Raw genomic sequence first — 5000 nt, forward strand, 5'->3', positions numbered from 1 at the left:
GCCTGGCCAGGACGAAGTCAGGGGAAACCCTGATGGAGGTCCGTAGCGATTCTGACGTGCAAATCGATCGTCGGAGCTGGGTATAGGGGCGAAAGACTAATCGAACCATCTAGTAGCTGGTTCCCTCCGAAGTTTCCCTCAGGATAGCTGGTGCTCGTACGAGTCTCATCCGGTAAAGCGAATGATTAGAGGCCTTGGGGCCGAAACGACCTCAACCTATTCTCAAACTTTAAATGGGTGAGATCTCCGGCTTGCTTGATATGCTGAAGCCGCGAGCAAACGACTCGGATCGGAGTGCCAAGTGGGCCACTTTTGGTAAGCAGAACTGGCGCTGTGGGATGAACCAAACGCCGAGTTAAGGCGCCCGAATCGACGCTCATGGGAAACCATGAAAGGCGTTGGTTGCTTAAGACAGCAGGACGGTGGCCATGGAAGTCGGAATCCGCTAAGGAGTGTGTAACAACTCACCTGCCGAAGCAACTAGCCCTGAAAATGGATGGCGCTGAAGCGTCGTGCCTATACTCGGCCGTCAGTCTGGCAGTCATGGCCGGTCCTTGCGGCCGGCCGCGAAGCCCTGACGAGTAGGAGGGTCGCGGCGGTGGGCGCAGAAGGGTCTGGGCGTGAGCCTGCCTGGAGCCGCCGTCGGTGCAGATCTTGGTGGTAGTAGCAAATACTCCAGCGAGGCCCTGGAGGGCTGACGCGGAGAAGGGTTTCGTGTGAACAGCCGTTGCACACGAGTCAGTCGATCCTAAGCCCTAGGAGAAATCCGATGTTGATGGGGGCCGTCATAGCATGATGCACTTTGTGCTGGCCCCCGTTGGGCGAAAGGGAATCCGGTTCCTATTCCGGAACCCGGCAGCGGAACCGATACAAGTCGGGCCCCTCTTTTAGAGATGCTCGTCGGGGTAACCCAAAAGGACCCGGAGACGCCGTCGGGAGATCGGGGAAGAGTTTTCTTTTCTGCATGAGCGTTCGAGTTCCCTGGAATCCTCTAGCAGGGAGATAGGGTTTGGAACGCGAAGAGCACCGCAGTTGCGGCGGTGTCCCGATCTTCCCCTCGGACCTTGAAAATCCGGGAGAGGGCCACGTGGAGGTGTCGCGCCGGTTCGTACCCATATCCGCAGCAGGTCTCCAAGGTGAAGAGCCTCTAGTCGATAGAATAATGTAGGTAAGGGAAGTCGGCAAATTGGATCCGTAACTTCGGGATAAGGATTGGCTCTGAGGATCGGGGCGTGTCGGGCTTGGTCGGGAAGTGGGTCAGCGCTAACGTGCCGGGCCTGGGCGAGGTGAGTGCCGTAGGGGTGCCGGTAAGTGCGGGCGTTTAGCGCGGGCGTGGTCTGCTCTCGCCGTTGGTTGGCCTCGTGCTGGCCGGCGGTGCAGGATGCGCGCGCCTGCGCGGCGTTCGCGCCCCGGTGCTTCAACCTGCGTGCAGGATCCGAGCTCGGTCCCGTGCCTTGGCCTCCCACGGATCTTCCTTGCTGCGAGGCCGCGTCCGCCTTAGCGTGCTCCTCCGGGGGCGCGCGGGTGCGCGGATTCTCTTCGGCCGCCATTCAACGATCAACTCAGAACTGGCACGGACTGGGGGAATCCGACTGTCTAATTAAAACAAAGCATTGCGATGGCCCTAGCGGGTGTTGACGCAATGTGATTTCTGCCCAGTGCTCTGAATGTCAACGTGAAGAAATTCAAGCAAGCGCGGGTAAACGGCGGGAGTAACTATGACTCTCTTTTCTTCGCCTTGACTCCTGGGGCCTATCCACAGGAGGAATAAACCGTCTTTGTTCTTTCTTCTTTGTGTCTTTATTTTGTGTCTTTGTTGTTATTCTTCCGCACTGATATATATGTATATGTGTATGTTAGTTTTATACTTGTATTTTGTGGTACCGCCCTGTAAGTCCCCACCTCGGTGGCGGACATGGCGTCAAACACCTGCCACGTACTATATATGTATATATTTTGTGTTATTCAAATTATTTTGAATAAAGACGGCTGTTGATGGCCAAGTGGCGGCGGTGTGGCTGCATCCGGACTTGGCTTTTCGAAGTGCGGTCTTGATGTAGTCGTGCTGCTGCTGCGAGGTGCCTTCCTTGGGTTATAGTTACAGGGTGAGTGATGCGCAATACATGGGCCTAGCCCTCTTAGCCTCTCCTCTCCTGCGGTCTTCTCCCCTTCTCGTGGGCCCGCTGATTTTTTGCAGAGTGGAAGACCGCACCAGGGGCCTGGGGGGGTTACCAGCCCCCCCTCGCATTATCCCTTTATAGTTGGGGGCAGCCGACAAGAAACAAGAGATGGTGGCCCTTCCGCTGAAGGTGCCACCCCAGCTACCCCAGCACCTATCCGGCCAACCGGCCGTAACGAAAATGCGATAGTTTGTGTAGCTCCCTTTGCTTGCAGTGAGTGCCACCGCACTTTTACCACGAAGAACGGTCTCGGGGTCCATCGCCGCCGCCAACACCCTGCGGCCGCCAACGCTGAGATCGTGACGGAGAGGCATCGCGCGAGGTGGACGGAGGAAGAAGTCCTGTCGCTCGCCAAGGCAGAGGCCGAACTGTTCCTGGAGAGGGACGCCCGGTTCTTCTTTGTAAATCAAGAACTTACCAGGATGTTCCCCGACCGAACGCTTGAGGCAATCAAGTGCCGACGGCGGCAAGCTGCCCACAAGCAGCTTGTCCGCCAATTCATGGAGGCACTTGAGATCGGTCGGGGTGAAGAGCCGGCGTCCCGCCGTGGAGCAGCGAGCTCGCTGCCTGACGCGGGCGAGGCCGCTGCGCCGCCCGTCGACGCAGCCGAGGACTTCGCGGCCGACACCACCGGGCCGCCGCCGGAGGGGCCGACTGACGCCGCCATCTGGGAGCATCTGGCGGGGCTACCTGCTTCCGCCCAGCGTTTCTCTGCCCTGGATCGAGTCATTGGTCTGGGGCGGGGCACGCCGCCCGATGTCATCCTGGGCATGCTCCCGGATGCCCTTGCGTCGGTCGGGTCCAGGGGGGAGAGGTCGATCACCAGGACACAGCGGCCGCGCCAACCATCCAAGCGGCCGCCTGCCGCCCCGCCGCTGCAGAAGCGCAAGCGGCGCCGCTGGGAATACGCGCGGACACAGGACGCCTTCCGTAGGTCGCGTGCGCGTTGCGTGCGCGGCTTGCTGGACGGCACCCTGCTGCAGCCGCCACCCGACATCCCCGGTCTGCTGGACTTCTGGGCGGACCTCTTCACGAAGAAGCCGATCTCCACCGCCGGCTTCATCCGTGACCGCCTTCTCCCGCACTCGGAGCCTGTCGCTCCTGAGTGCCTATGGGGGCCGGTCACACGTGAGGAGGTCGCTGCTGCCTTGCCGCCCAGGGGATCGGCAGCCGGGCCGGACGGCCTGACTCCAGCGGAGCTGCGGCGCCTGCCGCATGAAGTCCTGGTGAAACTCTTGAACCTCTTCCTCCTGGCCCGCGCCCTCCCCGAGCGTCTGCTTCGCGCCCGGACGTCACTTCTCCCCAAAACGGCTGCACCAACATCCCCCGCTGACTTTCGCCCCATTACGGTCTGCTCGGTGTTGGCGCGGACCTTTCACAAGGTTCTCGCGTCACGCCTGATGCGTGCATGTGCTGTGGACGAACGTCAGCGGGCATTCATCCCCCGGGATGGGATGTTGGAAAACACCTTCATCTTGGACACTGCTCTCACCGACGCAGTCCGCTCCTGTCGCTCTGTTTTTGTGGCATCGATCGACGTCTCTAAAGCGTTCGATTCGGTGGACCATGCCGCCCTCCGCCCCGTGCTGAGGGCTCATGGCCTGCCGGATTGCTTTATTGAGTACGTCGTAAGGTGTTACGAGGGTAGCACGACGGTGATAGCGGGCGGCGCCGACGTGGGCGTGCCCCTGCAGCCGGCTAGGGGTGTGCGTCAGGGTGACCCCCTCTCCCCCCTCCTTTTCAATTTTGCGGTGGACTATGTTTTGAGTCAACTTCCCTCCCACATCGGAGCTCGGATCCTTGGTCGCAGAGTTAACGCTGCGGCCTTCGCAGATGACGTCCTGCTTTTTGCATCGACCGCGAGGGGATTGCAGTCCCTCATCGACGCAGCCGTCGCAGCCCTCGCCCATCTGGGGCTGCAGATCAACGCCCGGAAGTGTTTCACCCTCGCCTTAGTCGCGTCTGGGCGCGACAAGAAGGTGAAGGTCGACGCCGACGTTACCTTCAAAGCGGGCAACGCCACCGTGCCCGCCCTACGTGTGGGTGAAACCTTCCGGTACCTGGGACTGCAATTCTCCACCGCTGGTCGCTGCGTTTTCAACCCACGACGCCACCTGGTGGAGCAGCTGGACGTCATCTCCCGAGCTCCGCTCAAGCCGCAACAGCGCCTCCACGCCCTCACCACCGTACTTCTGCCTGGCCTGTACCATGGGCTGGCCCTCAGCCGCACCCGAGTGGGTGCGTTGAAAGCGGCAGATGTGACCATCCGTGCCGCCGTCAGGAGATGGTTCCGCCTTCCGGCGGACACTCCCCTGGGCTACTTCCACGCTCCTGTAGCCCAGGGAGGCCTCGGCATCCCATCATGCCGATGGATGGGGCCAACACTTCGCCGGTCCCGTCTCCTGGCGCTGAAGAGGATTGGGCCAGCCGCCGACGGTGCAGGCCGGGACGAGGTGCAGCGTGAGATTGAGGCGCTGGAGCGGCATCTTATGTGGGAGGGCCACCTCCTCAAATCGTCGACGCAGGTTGGAGAGATGTGGGCCGCGCGCCTGCACGTTGCCTTTGACGGTGCGGCGCTGTCATCTTCCGCCGCCGTCAAGGGGCAACACCAGTGGGTCGCTGACACCAGTCGCCTGCTATCTGGGCGTAACTTCATCGACGCTCTCCGCGCCCGCATCAACGCCTTCCCCACGAAGGCACGGCGCAGTCGCGGGCGGGAGGCGGACACCAGATGCCGCGCGGGCTGCCAGGCCGTAGAGACCGCCAACCACGTGTTACAGGCTTGCTTCAGGACGCACGGGTCCCGGGTTAAGCGGCATG

General features: G+C 61.3%; 1 pseudogene; it reads left to right on the forward strand.

Annotated features, from left to right (window-relative positions):
- LOC124574432 overlaps window positions 1–5000 on the forward strand; it is an 8219-nt pseudogene that overhangs the window by 1152 nt on the left and 2067 nt on the right.

The sequence above is a fragment of the Schistocerca americana genome, unplaced genomic scaffold (assembly GCF_021461395.2).
Source record: "Schistocerca americana isolate TAMUIC-IGC-003095 unplaced genomic scaffold, iqSchAmer2.1 HiC_scaffold_215, whole genome shotgun sequence".
Classification (NCBI taxonomy): domain Eukaryota; kingdom Metazoa; phylum Arthropoda; class Insecta; order Orthoptera; family Acrididae; genus Schistocerca; species Schistocerca americana.